The sequence below is a fragment of the Mytilus trossulus genome, chromosome 13, assembly GCF_036588685.1.
Source record: "Mytilus trossulus isolate FHL-02 chromosome 13, PNRI_Mtr1.1.1.hap1, whole genome shotgun sequence".
NCBI lineage: Eukaryota > Metazoa > Mollusca > Bivalvia > Mytilida > Mytilidae > Mytilus > Mytilus trossulus.
In genome coordinates, this window is record NC_086385.1 from 15,965,489 (window position 1) to 15,984,110 (window position 18,622).

The 18,622-nt window shown below is 31.5% G+C and overlaps 1 long non-coding RNA gene across 1 annotated transcript; it reads left to right on the forward strand.

Moving 5' to 3' along the window:
* The first annotated feature begins 14,252 nt into the window (after window positions 1-14,252).
* On the forward strand, window positions 14,253-18,213 carry LOC134695411 (uncharacterized). Its single transcript, XR_010102757.1, has 3 exons — window positions 14,253-14,334; window positions 15,768-15,836; window positions 18,141-18,213. It is a non-coding gene; the product is annotated as an uncharacterized LOC134695411 (long non-coding RNA).
* The last annotated feature ends 409 nt before the right edge of the window (window positions 18,214-18,622 follow it).

Consider the following 18,622-nt stretch of genomic DNA (forward strand, 5'->3'; position numbering starts at 1 on the left):
TGTGTTTTCCATTTAATCGACTTATGAGTTCGATGCTTCTGACTTTTGGCTGAAAATCTCTCTAAAAAAGATCAGAAGTTATCACAGGGATCTTTAAACTCACAAGCTGAAAACAATATGACAATGCAATTTCAAATGACTAAAAAAGACCCAACCAACTGATAAACAACACTACGGAAAAAAACCCATAAAACTGAAGACTGATTAACACAAACCCCACTAGAGCACGGAAGAAATCTTCAGTGCTCCAGTAGAGAAAAGTAGGAACTACAGACCCTGCTAAATTAAATAAGTCACTTGTCTGTTTACAAAACCCCTTTGAACTCTTGGTTTAAAAGCTTCCTTGAAGGCGGCAACTCTAACAAAGGTAATATCAGTTCGAATATGCAAATTAAAATATGTTTCATCAATGTTTCTTTAAGTCTGACATCTCTCCCCTCTGCAATGTCTGGCTAATGACATCCTTATCATTAATTAAGATGATATGAATAATTTGAAAAGCAACATCATGTAACTCTAAGTCGTATTTGGCATACTATTTTAGAATTTTGGGACCTGAATGCTTATCAGCTTTATACTTGTCTGGCTTTCTAAATATAATGAGCTGAGCGTCACTGATGAGTCTTAGGTAGACGAAACGCGCGTAGTATGGCCTATAAAATATATAAGCCTGTTACTTTTGATTAATATCCACACGAATGTGACCTACCGAATTATAGTTAGACTATCGTCCCCGAGAGTAAACCAAACCCAGTAGTCAGCACTTCGGTGTTCACATGAATATCAATTATATGTCATTTTTATAAATTTACTGTTTGCAAAAGTATGATTTTTTCGAAATACGACGGACTTTCGTATCCCAGGCATATATTACCTAAGCCATATTTGGCACAACTTATTTGAATGTTTGGTTTTGAATGAACTTCAACTTTATACATGTTCGGTTTTCTTTTCTAAATAATTTGATTTGAGGGTCACAGATGGGTCTTATATAGACGAAACGCGCGACTGGCGTATCAAATAATAAGCAAGGTGCATTTGATAACTATAAGCAATGTTGGGGACCAAATTATGTGATTTTTTTTTTGGTTCTTGTTTTAACAATAATTCACATGTTGATTCTATCATTATCTGGTATATAAATACATAAGTAGCCGAGGTCGCATGTTGACGGACCCGTGTATTTTAACAACCTCATTTGATCAGGGAAAAATCAAATGAGTTGATAAAAACTCATAGTTTTACACAATTAAAATGATTAATTAATTGTGTACGTTTTCTTTTTTTTCTGTTAAAAGAAAGCCGATGTACACTTTTTTTTGTGATAAAACTCAATTTTACCAAAATTATTACATAAAACATGGTTGACTTGTTAGTTTGATTTGAAGTATAGAATGATTGTAAAGTTTAATAGATTGATTTTCCATCGGAATACTTTTTTTGGGGGTATGTTTTACCATAATCTCTTTCATCGGAATTGCTGATTTTTCAAAACCAAAGTTCAAGTTATTGATACTGAAAAAGTAAAAGGAAGTAGCCTGTATGCTAAGTATTTTATTTATTATTTTCTGGTAATATTTTCACCTTGTGCATGGTGTGTAAGAGAATCATCTACAAAAGAGACATGAATTGAAATTAAAATGAATATAATACATAAATAAAAATAATTGATATCATTCATTCGTGATATTACAAAAAGGCATTAACATTAACAAATATTTTCAAGGCGTTTAATAAATTAAAATCATTCATAAACAATAAATTAATAAAAATTAGAAAATCAGATTGTGTAGCCCTCAAATTTATTATTTTGATACTTTTATACAATGTCTACATACCGTCTTCTAAAAAAAACATTTTAATCACTTTAGGCTTTTTAAATAATTGCTAGAAATTTAAAATGAAGTATGTTATATCTTGCACTTGAACATGTTGTAATTAAGAAATTAAAGAGAAGCGACATTCATACTCATAACTTAAACTCAAATGAAAAGAACTAAATTGTACATCTTCCAATTGGTAATTAATGATGCCAACTTTTCAACACTATAAATGCATCCAGTATAATATAGTTACGTAAATACTGCACAAAAATCCAAATTTATGATGGTAAATCTTCAAACAAAGCAACACAACGGGTGGTACACTTTGATCAGGATCTGCTTACCTCTCCGGAGCACCTGTGATTACTCCCAGGTTTGGTGGGGTATGAGTCATTAGTTTTTTATTTTGTGTTTCGTGTACTATTGTTTGACTGTTGTTTTTTTGTTTGTGTTAGCCATGGCGTTATCAGTTTAATTCCGACTTATGATTTAGATTGTCCCTCTAGTGTCTTTCGCCTCTCTTTTATTATATTAACAATATGATTATCATTTTACGTTTATCCATGTGGTAAGTATAAAAGAAAAAGATACATTATTAAATGGAAGGGCCGTGTAGCTCTTGTTGAATACCTTTTAATTCAATTTTTACTTCTTAATTTTATACGATATTCGATTTGTAGGCACCATCAGGACGATTGGTCCTTCTAAAGCCAATGAATTCCCTAGCATGCCTATTTTTTTTTCTGGTTCGTTTTGCTAAGTCTGCTTCTGAGTTTCATATAACTATTGTATTTGAACTTGTACAGCATTCATTTGATAGGATAAGCTGTCACTTACTGGAATGTTTTACAACTGACACTGAACACAGTTTCGCGTATAGATCCATCGGAAAAGAAATGAATTAACATCTTATTGGAAGTGGAATTAAATTCTATTCCTTCAGTAAGTCCATCTGTCAAAGTACCTAGTAATGCTTCGGCTGTTACCCCACCATCATATACCTACTCAAAATAATTTATAACGATGTTTCAGTGTTTCATCATACCGACATGTTCATTGAACAAACTATTAATGTAAAACAGAATATTGACATTAATTTTAACTGAAATAAATATGTTGTATACAATGAGCTACATATTATCCACTGGACGATAAATTAATGTACAACAGAACATAGATAAACGTTTTTCATTACAGTATTTATGATGCATAAAAATGAAGTACATATTGTCAACTTAGCTGGTTCGTGGCTGACTACTACACTTTGTTCATAGACATCCGACACTGGCACTTGTCTCAGATTTTTCCCTTAATACCTTCATATAACACAAGGTACTTAACATCATTCAAGATCATTCGTATTAGGCTTCAGAAGCATGTCAACGTTATTTTTTTGTAAACCGACCAAGGATCTGAAACACTGAGTTAGCAGCGAATATTTAAATAAGATAAACCAGTTTTTCAATGGTCAATCATCTGGCTAAAAATTAATGTGGGAAATTTTTGTCAATGTATAACTCAACATTTGTGGCGACATGTCTTACGTTGTGTACACGTTTGTTTCATATCAAAATGAATGTCAAACAGCTTACAGCACTGAATGAGAAAAACAATGGCTTTTGCTTCTGGACAAAAGTGGAACGGAGAGATCCATTTGGTCTGTAAAATAGAACAAGAACTAAAAAAGAGTGAAAAACGGTCGTAGTTACAGAAACAACGGAAGTGCCTTTCTTGAATATAGGTAGGATTACAGTCCATTTCTAATCAGGGATAGCAGATGGTCATTTTATCTTACGACAAACTCTTACAAAAATTCAGCATAAAGCAAACATATGTCTTGATATTAGATGAAATATCAATGTTTTAAGCTAAAATGTTTAACCAGATTGAATATATATATATATGAAGAAAAAACAGAAATAGTGATCTTTATTTTGGAGGTATACAATACAATCTAAGTAATTGGGCATGGATATTTATTTCAGCCCCCCTCCCCATGTTCCTTATTTATTTAAACAAGACCCCGGAGAATTTTGTTTTAAGTCTGATGTTTTTAAAAATGTATTGAGACTAATCAAAAGGATATTCAAATGTTATTAGAAATATACACACCATGAACAAATAGAATTATTAGCTTAATTCACATTTTCTTTCAGTCCCATAATCAACTTCAAAATTTTCCGCAACTTTTTGAGTAATCCTAATTTCTAATGTAAAGTCAAGAGATAGCCTGATTGATGTCAATACAATGGGAAAATCTGAGTTCTTAAAATAAAAACTCCTTACACATAAGACAAGCCTCAAATATCACTAATTTGCGTTTGTATCACTTAATCTTTAAATAATTTGAAATAAAGATAATTCATATTCAGAGGGAAGCTGACAGTTTTTTTTAAATAGTTTTTTCATATAAAATCACTTACTGCGGACTCAGGTTTCACAATCCTTTTTCGGTATACAACACAAAATCACGTTAACCTGCTTCTGATGCCTGCTACGAATGAACCCGACAACAATTATAGTCGTGTCATACACCATTGTGTAGATAAATCAATTTAGATTTTCGGCATAATGATTTTAAGTAGTTTTGACAACCGAGAAATCGAAATATAACGGAAATTCGGGATTGGGTGACATTTTTTAAAACAATTAGGTACTTATCTTGTGTTATATTAAGGTATACAGGAATATCTTTTTTCTGAGACAAGTGCCTGTGACATCCGGTGAGATGCGATCTATCGTAGATTCTGATTTGTCGTCCAATCAAATTACGTGAATAATACCGAACTTCACATTGTAAACATGAAGTTAAAATGCTACAATCCATGATATGTTATCGCAAATCGGAAGAATTACATTTTTCTTTCTTCCAGCAATTTTATGGAACACTTATTTTCTAGATGGTAACATATATTGTCGCAACCATAGCCTTCAGTTCATCAGTTTCCTTTTTGTGTCACGTCACGTTTATGTGCAAAAAACATTCATGAAGATTAGCGGATTTGTTTTTAAGTAAGATTGATACCTTTTTCGATATTTTTTCCTTTATGTTATGCAATGAATTATTGAGATTTAATATAGGATTTTTTTACGCATTTATTAATGCCTTTCTATGCATCAGGAAACACATTGTGTTGTCTGTTTACATGTTCGGATATAGTACGTATCTAATGTAACAAAGTAACGTCAAATTTCGTTAAAATCTCCGTGTCAAAATGTTATCCTACAAAATTGGGCCGTACCATTTGTTTAAGTGTAGCGTAATACAAGCGGATTCCAGTTTAATAGTCGACTTGCTGTTGCATTGACTATCGCGACTGGTACCACTAAATGCACAAAACCTGCTTTAAATCCTTTTAACTGCAATTGAGATCAACCTATGATTTATAATGGTGCAGGCTTTTTATTTTTTGTTGTATGCGTAAGGTGTTGTAATTCTGCTTCAGATGATGATCTCGACTACAATAATTTTGATTTTTTTTTCTTTTTGATTGTTCTGCCTTTATTTGTATAAAACAAATGGAAATGAAAATACAATTAAGACATAAAGAAATAAAACATGTGTTGGCAAAACAAGTTTTCAATCAAACTTAAGAATCCCCCCAAAAACATATAAAACAATAATATTGCTAGCAAGGCATGCGCTAGATATTGAATAATTTGAATATGTTTATACCGTAACGATGTCTGCATCTTCCTCAATATTAAAGTATGTAAAGTTTAGCTTAACTTTTGAACCTTCCTCAACTGTTATATCGTAATAACAATTGTGGTAATTGCAGTATTTTGATAGGTAATATGGTGACGTAAAACTTCCAACTGTTCCACCAAATATTCCACCACATGCAGCTGGCATAGTGATTAAATAGTAGAATTCTATTATCAACGTAAATGGCTGGTTTTCCAACCATTATCGACTTTTTGTCATATAAGTAAAGCATGTGAACCAATTGGGTAATCTATCCATTTTTATGGAAAACATTTGACATATTTCTCATTCTTTTTAATTTCAATAATGAGAATAAATCAAAGGGATAGGAAGAATTTTATTTCTGTGTTTAGAAATATTGTCAATGGCGTGACAACAATTTTTTTACTGATATTCATCGAATTGTTTTAAAGAGTACAACATCTTTGTATTTTGTTTTAAAGATTCTTGTTTTTTTTTTTCATTGATTTCGAAAAAAATACTATTTTTTACTTTCCTTTTTCCTTTTTCTATAATATTTGTATGTTAATGTTGATCTTAAGTGGGGTATTCCCCTTCAAAAAACATTTTTACTTAATAGTGTTTTGCATACATACTCTATGATAAACCACCCTAAATTTTAAACAAGATAACAATTGTCAATGAACACAACCTTACCATGAGAATTACATTTTAGACAAAATCAACATATACAATAATATATTGTAAAAATTTACTTGGTGTTGATAATTTAAAATGTTACGCGTATTTACAACATCTTTGTATCTAAATAGCTATAAATTTAAACACATATGTAACAAAAAAAGCATAACATAGCATACAGGCAAAGCATATTGGCAAACATTAAAGTCAAGAATACACAAATTTACAATAATATAATAACACATTCAATGAATGTATAAGCACGTCATAAAGAAGAGATTCTCGTGTGCTAGATAATCTATGTTAATAAATCTGGACATTCACCAAACAAGACTGTATCTGCATTTATTATTGTTTTTTTTAATTATTGCATTAAATTAACACATATATTTAAATTAATTGATTCAAATAGATTGATTCTAGCCTTATTAAAATGTAGCATTAATTCTTTTGGTTTGTTTTTGTTGTTTAAGGAGGTGAAACAATTATACAGCTTTTTTCCTAGACGAAAAGTTATAATTCGAAAGAACCCTAGACTTTAGCAATGAACCTGTAAAAAAAGTCACAGCATCAGTATTCATTGCAACAAGGACCAAATTTTGTGTTTTCTAAAATTGCTCTATCAATTTTATCGTTTGTTTAAAAAAAAAAAGGTACCAATTTCGTGCATGTTAAGTTGACCTGCGGCCAATTTTGCTCCTGTTTTATATCTTTTCTTTATGACCTATAGCATTCATTTTCTATGTATGTATACGTTTGTGGCTTTCGGATGGTTAAATCTACTGTTCATAAGACAACTAAATTAATCTCAAGTAGGTACCATGTGTAAATGTTTCCCTGGTGATTCTATTTGCTGGAGTGCATGTTTCAGCTTTAAACTGTGGATATTCATGCTATCTAAATATTTATGTTTCATCCAATCAGTTTATAACCGGACAGATCAGGTTCAAGCATATCGATATAATAGAAAAAACAAAGGGAATCCATCCATGACACAAAGACAAAAAGAAAAAAATGTTAGCGCTTTTATTGCTGCTCTTCATCCCAGGGCTACTTCGATATTGTAAGGTTATTGCTAGAATATAAAGCTGACTCTTATGTCATTTGTGATTCGGACAATGTTAGTTTATTGATTTTACCATCTCGTAAGGGTTATACAAGTATAGTGAAAAGGCTTTTATTGTACAGAGGTGATCCTAATAGAACTTCCTGTGATGCGTCTAAAACTACTCCATTGTATGAAGCTTCATCGGAGGGTCATACTGACATAATAAAATTACTATTAAACCACAATGCTGATCACAAAAGGAGGTGTACTTGGAAGGAAGACACTGCCATGGATAGGGCAGTGTGCAATAATCGTATAGGTGTAGTTGAAGAACTATTAAAGCACAAGGTTGATTGTACTATATCAAACAGAGAAACAAAAATACCACTGTTTGTGGCTGTAGAAAACAATTATAAGGAAATCATAATTTGATGTTAAATTTAAGTTCAGATGTTCACATTCGAGATAAATTCATCACAATGCGCCTATATTTAGCATCAAAAAGCGGTGACTTAAGAACAGTTCAAGAACTTTTGAACCAAAACGTTGACCCTGGACATGAATACAATATATCGTCCTTGTATATCGCTTCCTATGAAGGTCATTTGGATATTGTTAGGTTAGTATTAGACAAAAACATTGATACCAATATTGTAAATAAGGAAAATGAATCCGTCCTTTATGCAGCCGTAAGTAAAGGTCATACTGATATTGTAACAATTTTGTTAGAACACGACTGTAATCCTAATATTTGCAATATTAACAATGAAACACCGCTACATATAGCGACACGTTTGGGATGTAAGAGAATTGTTAAATTATTGTTAATTCACAAAGGAGATCTAAATGTGTATAGCAACGAACACCACACACCACTTATCATTGTGACAACACTCGGTCGCGTTTGAATTGCAAATTTATTATTAGAATACAACTGTGATGTAAATATTAGTAACAATGAAAATGAAACCCCACTTTATATAGCATCTTGTAGAGGAGACATAGCCATTGCAAAAATATTATTGAATAACAATTGCGACCCATTGATCAGTAACAAGGACAATGAATCTCCTCTAGTAAAAGCAAAAAAGTTAAGGTCATCTTGAAATTGCTCAGATGTTGTCCGAAAAACTCAATGTTAATAACATCTTTTACAAAACTTAATAATTTAATTTTGGATGTAAATCGTCTTCTGATTGGCTGACGTTATTTTTTATGAGCCCATAGCCATAATTTAGTCATGTTACCGTGACGTCATCATGGTTTTCTACGGTTTAAAAAGGAGTTTAGAATTAAATTGTAAGAAATGACTGTAATATTATTTCTGTCTATTCGAAATAACAAAAACAAAAAATGTTGTGCACACTGTTAAATAACCCGCTACGCCCGTTATTCAGCGTGCACCAATTTTTTTATGTTATTTCGTCATAGACAGAAAAAACTATTACAGTCCTTCCTCAAATATCTTTTAAATAATTGTAAATATTTCTTTTAATAGATTTCAATATATGTAGAAAAGTGTATGTGATAAGGTGTACGTTTGTCGAATTAAAATATACATTTGAGATCCTTGTTTGTTCGTGAATTATGTTTTAGAGATTATTTACTGAAATAAAAACAAAACTACAATAAAACAATACCAAGCTCAAAGAAAAATTTAAATTTGAAGTCCCTTATCAAATGACAAAATCAAACAATTGAATGGAAAACAACTGTTATATTCCTGCCTTGGTACAAGCACTTCCTTATGTAGAAAATGGTGCATTCATGAAATAAGTTGCTTTAATTTATGATTTACAAGACTAGTGAATATGTAATTATAGGACCCTAACTATATTCCTCACAGGTTCGACGGAATTTTTTATGGTTGTTGTTTCACATAATATATAAACAAATAAATGTCTCAAAAAGGATCTCCGTAACCTATCAAAAGTTTTAGCTGATTTGTTCCTTTACTAATGCTCTTTTGACTTAAACTATCAGTTTTAGATTCTTGATTTTTTTCAATTTCACCTAGGTACATCCTAAAACATTTGTTAATCTTTTGTTTCTCACAGCGGAGTTTATTTTCCTTTTGACTCAGACATAAGAGTTTCCACGCTCAGACAAGAAAACCAATCTTGATATGTTAAAAAGAAGATGTGGTATGAGTGCCAATGAGACAACTCTCAATGTCAGTTTATATTATCACTATTTTTATTGTGATAAAATATTCAACTATGTTGTAATGTAAATTTATCTTCATATCTATATATATATGTGTTTGTGTAACACCGTACACCAGGCACTATTTATGTATTTAAGTCATAAGTTCTGTTATCATACAGGGTATCGAGTGATTAATCCCTCCGTATCTTTCGCCTCACTTTGATATGTAACATTTCAGTGGTAAAGAAGGAATACAAGTGAGTTGTCTTTTTAATCATATTATTCATATTATTATTTTCAATAAAAGGCATAATGAAGATAATTATATATAAATATAATAAATAAATCAATGATTTGGAAAATACGTTGAAGGTATAAAAAGTCAAGAATTTCTGAATGCAATTAGGTTCTATCTGGGCACTCTGGTTCTAAACATTGGTTCCATCTGTTTTTTTTTGGTTCTAAACCTTGGTTCTTTGGTTCGAAACCATGGTAACTGGTTCAACATCCGGGTTGTTTGGTTAAATCAACCCAACTTCTTGGTTCCTTCTGGGTTCTATTCTAGATCATTCTAATGTTCTCATTGAACTTGGAGAAGATAACCGCAAGTATCCGAATAAAAAGAAAAAGAAGGTCAAAGACGCTAAAATTGTTTTATAACATTAAACATTTCATCATCGGCGGTAAAGGAAGCTGTGAGGTATTTATCTTCTCTTTTAATAATTTTCGTTTAATTTTTTTTTAAATGTTAACTGTATCCCAACCCTACCCCTAATGTGGCATGAGTGCCAATGAGAACTCTCCACAAGAGATCAGAAGACAAAGGAATTAACAACTATTGGTCACAATACGGTCTTCAACAATGAGCAAATGTCATACCTCATAGTCACGTATTAAAGGCACCGAAATGACAATGTAAAACAATTCAAACGAGAATAGAAACGGACAAATTTATGAACAAAAATGAACGAAAAACAAATATGTAACACATAAACAAACGAAAAACACTGAATTACGCCTGTTTTAATTCTTTTGATGCTAAATAATTGTCGGAATTTTTTTTCTAATAGCAAAGAAATGGACAAGATTAGTATTTCAACCCCGGTACGACGGCAAAAATCAGGCCCATATTTTTTTGTCTCATAATTATATGCTGAGACCCCAGCCCTTGAAAATCAAAAGGGACGTATTTAGATTTTTTTTATCTATCTATAATTTGCTGACTGGTGAAAATTATTTTCAGCAATATTATTAATGGGCTGCAGCGTTTCTGTAGGTTATAAATGTAATAGCTGTGGAACGTTTTTATTATATAATTGTAAGAGAGTATTGCCTTCTGCTGAGTGGAATTGTGGAATAGAGGAGTCAAGACGTTCTTATCCATCCTTCTAGCTTTGATGGCGTCATGCCTGTCATCCTCATTCGCAATAATGTGTTACTGTAATTATAATTTTCAAATGACTGAATGACGTTGATTTCGACTTATTGGTCAACTCTACGGTATTGAATCACGTCGACTTTGACATAGTCAATAATATAAATGATACGAGCGAATAACATCTTTATAAGTAACGAATCGTCGCAAAAATATTCGAAAGTCAACGTTATCTAAGCTGATTTATCATTTGGCAGTCGTGTTTAAAAAAAAAGTGCAAGTTAAAGAGGGGAGTTCGCCATCTAAGCTCCTTCTTGATCTGCCAACAGCATACCCCGCTTTGAAATTTTTAGCAAGAAAAATGCGTGCATTTCTGTATTTCGGTTGCAGGAAATTAAGGGACTAATTTAAGACTATCAAATATTCGCTAAATATAGTCAGGGAGTTAAAGGGAATTATCAGTCAATATAGAAAATGATACTCATTTAACTTTAAGTTTAGATATGGTCCATATTACAATTTAATTACGAGGACCTCAATACCGCCCAAAAAAGAGTATAAGCAAGTTTTGTAAAAAGGGCTGAAATATCGTATTCCATCTAAATTAGATAGGAAACAGTGTCTTCAGGTCATAAAAGAAGCTTTTTCATAATTTTGTAAAAAATGGTGCAAACGGGAAAAATATTATAAAAAATCTGTTGTTTCTTATTTAAATAAATGAAGTAATGTTGTGGATATTCTAATATAAAATTTTGAAAATAATTCAGACAGTAATAAAAGAGTGCATATATACATGTGATAAAATTGAGGATGGAAATGGGGAATGTGTTAAATGTGACAACAACCCGACCACAGAGCAGACAACAGCCAACGGCCACCATTGGCTCTTCAATGCAGCGTTAAAATCCAGTACCCGAACTGGAGGAGGCGTCCTTCAGTTGGCCCTAAACAAATATGTCTACTAGTTCAGTGCTAATTAACGTCATACTAACATCCGAAATATATAAAAGAAAAGAAAAAAAAATCATACAAAAGTAACGAAGGGCAAAGACTTCTGACTTGAGACTGACGCAAAAACGCGCTGTTGTTTTGATATCTCAACCCTCCCATTTACCTCTAGTTAATGTAGAAAAAAACCACACACAACACTACGCACAGTAAAACTCAATTAAGAGTGGTCCGAGTCCGATGTCAAAATAGGTAGCAAATGGAACTAAACAAAATGACAATAATACATAGATAACATCAGACTACTATAGGAATTACTGACATGCCAGCTCCAGACCTCAATTAAACTGATCGAAAGATTATGACTTTATCATATGAATATCAAGCACAATCCCTCTCGTTAGGGGTTTAGCATTATACCATCATAACATATATGAGAAGAACATAACCCGTATCATGCATGCCAACAACTGGTTTTAGAATAAATGTGTTTAATACTATACAAAGACCCTATAAGTGAATCAATATTAAAGCCAAATATACAATCCCCAATGACCCGACACAGTATCGTAGCTATATCCCTTCTTATAAGTCAGCTGTTAAAAGGTTTTGTTAGCTTTTGAAGTAAATAGCAGGCTAAGGTTGCATTATCTACATAAAATAATAATAAAAAACAGGTTCTATAATATTTTGTTTTGTTTGAAATAGCCAAACAAAACATTAAATTAAAGTGAGCCTTTGTATATCATTCTACGGACCAGGGTAAGGGTCAATTCGACTGTGATTACTAGACTTATCGTGACATCCACGGCGTACATTCATAACACTTTGATTTGAGATATAAGTGTCATGGATAGTTTACTTTCAGCCTTTTATTTGACATCGCACTGAAGATTGTAAATTTGTAGAAAGTGAAACCCTGATATTACGGAAAACTATATACATCATACGAAGTGTCTCATGGATTTTTTGTAAATTTGAACTAAACATACGAAAACAGAATGCGAATAAATTTTCTGTCGTAATATATAACACTCTTTTGATTAAGAATTAATGAATTTTTCGTCATGGAACAAACGTTGAAATTTTTTCACATTTTTATAATTCCCATTAGAATTGTGTTACACAACGCCGATGGAAGTTTTAAACGCCCTTGAATGGCTACACAGCCCTTGCACGGTCGGCCCTAGCTCGCACTGGTTTTTGGGCATTTAAATAATTTATTATATTCATAGTCGGTTCCCCTTTTCTTAGCTTGCTGTTTCGTGTATGCCTAGGCCACGTTTGACCTTTCAGAATTGTTTACTTTTTACACATAATGAGACCTCGATGGATAGTTCAACTTGTCTCATTTATTGTCCACTAGTCTACCATGTCTACCACATCTCTTTATTTCTATTGAACCAGTATTAATGATTATAAAGGTCTACCGTATAGATTGCTTATGACTCATAAATGGGATTTTCTATATTTGTTTGTGAAGTAAATACCTTGGTTTTTCTGAAATGAATTATATATTTTAGGTACGGCATGCCCCACCAACGTAAATAATTGGTACGGCGGCTGTCGTACCTGCCGTACCGGCCTCTACGCCCCTGCAACAATGCGCAAAGCCCATGTCGCATAGTCAGCTATAAAAGGCCCCGATAAGACCATGTGAAACAATTCAAACGAGAAAACTTACGTCCTTATTTATGTAAAAAAATGAACGGGACAGTCAATGTACGCTTGCGTTAAATAATTGAAATTAACACTGTATATTTATATACACGATCAATCTTGTAATATAATAATAAAAAAACGATATTGTATCAATTAAACAGTGAAAATGATTCTGTGTAATGATAAAGTAATTCTAGTTTTGGATATCATAAAAAAAAATAATAGAAAGGAAAGAATGTTTTTAATAAGAACGGTTCAATTTGCTTTTAAAATGAACACCCTGTAATGTAAGGTCGGCAATAGCAATTTCTTTTAACAAATGTTATTGATTAACCACTTTGCAACGCACATGTTTGAAGCAAACTTTTGACCTCTGAACTTTTTTTATTTACAATGGTCCATAAAAGAAAACTATCGTTATGAAGAAATCTATATAACCGAAATAAATTCTCTATGTAATGACTATTCCTTAAATAAGGGATCAACTTCAAGTGATAAAAAAAAGTTTTGTTGTAAAAAACACTTCTTAGTACTTACTCAAGAGCAGATAAACAAAAATGAACCCCCTTTTTTTTTTAGAAAACTTGTTCCATGCAAATATGATGATTCTCCCCTTTAAAGTTAGTAAGTTTAAGAAAATAATCAAGAGTTTCTACGCTCTGACAAGAAAACCAACCTTGATATGTTAAACATATATATGGAGGATGTGGTATGAATGCCAATGAGACAACTCTCAATGTCAGTTTATGTTATCACTATTTGTATTGTGATAAAAGATTCTATTATGATGTAATGTAAATTTTATCTTCATATCTATTTATATGTGCTTGTGTAACACCGTACACCGGCACTATTTATGTATTTAAGTCATAATTATATATAAGTTATGTTATCATACAGGGTATCGAGTGATTAATACCTCTGGTATCTTTCGCCTCACTTTGATATGTAACATTTCAGTGGTAAAGAAGGAATACAAGTGAGTTGTCCTATTAATTAAATTATTGTCGGGTTATTAACAGATTCCTTACTGAAATTGAATTTCACATTACGTTTAGCTTTCAGTCATTTACAAAAAGGCATAATGAAAATAATGATCTAAAAATCAAAAATGATATTGTATCAATAAAACAGTGATAATTAATCTGTGTTATGATGAAGTCATTCTAGTTTTGATATTATAAAAAAAGTCATAGAAAAGAAAGAATGTATTTAATAAGAACGTTTATTTTTGCTTTTGAAATAAACTTTCTTTAATGTAAGGTCGGCAATGGATTTTTTTTTCAAATGTTATTGATTCACAGTTGGTGTATTTAACCTTATTAAAGAAAATTTTACTTATTTTTCTATTCATTATTAAACTGCTATTCGTTTGGGAGGCTTAAATGTGTAGTTTCTGTTTCAATTGCCCTACCGTTGTCAAATTTGAAATATCATACCACCTTGGTTCGGTTAGGGCATTTTTTTTTTTTATTTGTGGACTGCTCTCCATGCAGTTGTCGTAAAAGCTTATCTGCCACACTTTTTTAAATTTAGAGTTGTGTCAGTTCACATCGCAAATAACTACTTTTTTGGCATATCTTTGTAATCTTTGCGCCGTGTTTTGAACTTTTAAAATTGTGCCAGCGTCTGTAATGTTCGCTTAAATTGTATAAATTTCAAGATTTTGATAGGGTCTCAGTTTGAATATATTGACATGATTCATTTGACATCGTGCTATTACCTATAAGGAGGATATCTGCAATCTGAAATATCAAATATTTGTTCATTTTATAGTTATTTATGGCGATGTTGTACCCTTTTGACTTGTTAAATATTTTGAAGTGTTTTGTATCATTACATGATCCATCGCCCTGTAAGATTAATCGTTGACTATTTAATCAGTCATTTTATATACTATTTCAATCTGTCCTTAAACTCAAAAAGCTTGAATGTATGACGTTGCAAATATCGCAAACAAAACTATTCAATGTAAGAACAAGGTATGATTGTCAATGAGACTATTATATACATGTTCTAATTGGGTATTTGGCAACTACAGTGGATAACTGAGCAGCCTTCAATAGTGAACAAAGTCATTATCGAATATTCAGCTATAAAATACCTAAATAGAATATGAAACTGTTCAACGCGCAGACAAACAGTCTCATTTCCATAAAACAAGGACCGAAAGAATATACAACAGACAGTACCAATGTAATCAACCTAATCACAGGTTCATGTGTTAGAACATGCACATGTATAATCTGGTATGGTTAAACATGTTTATGAGCGCTCAACCATTCCCTCACCTTAATGATTAGTGTTACAGCACATTATTAGAAGACATTTTATAAGTCAGTCGAAGTTATGATGATCAGCGTTGGGTGTTATGTTTTATGTTTTCTATTCTGTTGTTTTATTTGTTTTAAGGCCCGACACACTAAACTCCTAAACAAACAATTGACAAATTAAGGAATTCAATCTAGGCAGCCACCTGCGGTAAGTCACATAGAAGACATATTGTGCACCACTTATAAATAATCAGATTTAGCATACATGTAAAGGTAAAGATAAAAAGAAACTTTAAACATGTTTATTTCTAGTGCTGTTTTCTGAAGTAGCGTTCATGTGATGTCCCTATGGTAAAAATAGTTGAACTTTATACCCAATTATCTCTGTTGATAGTGAACCACATTGCATCCGGGTTATTTTGTTATCAATTTTGAATCTATCATTTCGACCTTTTAGATAAGAATCACGTGTTGTTTTGATATATCTTGCTTAGCTTTTAATCTGCATGTGCTATCTATGCATTGATATATATATGTGCTGTATGTCTGCATGTTTGTGTTGTGTGTGTATCTGCTGTTATTACATGTAAGTTTTGTTTATTTTAAATATCAGTCGGTTAAAGAGCTCTTAAGAGCTCATGTTATTTGTTATTATGTATATATGCAACCCGACTTTAAATAAAGATTACTTTACTTTACTTTACTTTACTTTACATTACTTTACTTTACTTGTTATATGTGTTTTAATACCTCTTTACATATGACTTTAAACTTTAAGAGAACCCATGAAATGACTATAGTCCCCGCGTTTTATTAACTAAGTATAGAAACAAACAAAAATACAGTGTAAATACTACAAACCATAGATGTTAAAAAAAAATAATATCATGAATCTACCGAATCATAAACCATGTTTCAAATACTGTTCTCAATCAAGTTATTTTAAATGTTTCTCGGTATGATATCATTTTTGTATGATCTGAGAAAATGGTATGCTATTGGCATTGCCTTATTTGATAAAATAGTTGAAGTAACTACGCTTTTTTTATATCGGGAAGCTGACGAGATGGCTACATGTAGAGAATTGATATTCTTCATTCAAGTCGATATTGATTTTTTGTCTAGGAAAAAACGTTAATTTCTATAAATTTGTATTTCAGAAATTACGAATATAATATTAATTTTTCATTTGATTGTAAAGTTTACTACAAGCTTCCTTATTATTATTCGCCAATCAGTGTATGAAATGTGATCTGAACGTCGCTTTGAAGAAAACTTCTTATGATTTCAAAATTTGTATTCAATTGTTAAACGCAGTTTCATACTCCCTCTACAAATGCTCTACCAAAAAAACATATAAAAAGACCGAAAAAAAGTTTTTTGTGTTTGTTTTGATATTTGTTCTTATGGTCCGAAATGGTTATGTTTTATGTTTCAAAACATTTAGTCTCTAATGTACTACACGCTTTACCTATAATTCACATCTATCTAGACACAATGTTTTTGAATTTTACAAAGTAAATTTTCTCAGGAAACACTTAAAACAATGTATAATAAATCAATTATTGTTAAATATTTGCTTTACCATAACAATAACTTTAATATATTTTATATATAGATATTATATACTAGCCTCTCCTTCTAACGGTTGCATTTCTGTAAACATTGACAATGCAATTTCCCATAGGAACTCCTATTACGGCTAAAACTGTACCACTTTTACTATGAAGTTTTGAAAAAAATCTTATCCTAGAATTGAAAGTTCATATGCCCCACAATTTTTTTCAAAGATCAAAATATAGGGCTGTGCGGCATATTTTCAACGTTTATATGCCCTGAACGTCTCAGAGTTTAAACTAACACTAATTTTCTTAACTACCCCTACCTCGAATGAAAGGTTACCACATATTTCAATGTAAACAATATGCACGTGTTTATTTACTGGTAACATTCCCAAGTTCTGTCTCTGCGATATGGAACACAGAGAGCATAACTTGGAACCAGTATGTAAACAAAATGAATTTTCTATGAATATTCAATTACTCCCCAAAAGAGGCGTGTTTTGAGCAACAGCTGTATTTACAAAGTGCAACCTATACATGTGATGAATAACCTATAAATGTTTCCTGCGCTAGTATATCTTTACTAAGTGTGTAAAATCTACAATGTAACAATTTTTTAAAACTACATAATATGCAAAATATTGATCGGCAATTTAATTTAAGAAAATTAAGACTAAGAAATTGTATTTTGATTGCAAGCGATGTAGACTATAGAAGTTTTTCTGAAAGATTCAAAGCATCATCAATTATTCTCGAGGAAGCTCACAATAAACGGATATGTTTACTTACCAAAGTAATGACTACTTCTCACTTCCGTAAGATTAATTATCTCTTTAAGTTTTGTGTATGTCATCTTCTGCACCTTTGATTTTATAGGTTTTCATTTTATTGTTAACATTTTGGTTTTATGAATAAATGTGTTTTCTAAAGATCTGTATTCCTTCACGCAGAACAACAATGGCTGGTGTGTCTACTAAGTGTGGAGAACAAGCTTCAGATATTTCATCTGAAGAAGAAAATTATCTTCGTATTGCTCACCTGTTAATCAGAGTTGCGCCCCCTGCTGTCCGGGCAAGATTTAATTATGAATTTCATCCTATAAGATTAAAGACAGTGTTGAATCGAGCAAGAGCCTCAACATTAGTAGCCCTAAAAAAAAGAGGAGTTATTAACCAAGTTCAGTGGGATTTATTATTTCCATTGTCAGGTAAGCAGACCAAGTTACTTACTTTGTAAAAATGGATTTTATTTAAAAAAAAAAAAAAAGTTTTTCTTATTTAAAACTAAACAAAATAATTGGTATGAAGTCAACATAATACAGAAGCTTCTAAACAAAATCGAAATCACCTAGCAGTATTAGTTGAATTCAGGTTCGACTATAAAAATAATGTCCTCTCAATCAATTATTCTTATTTTCGTGAAAATGTTGATC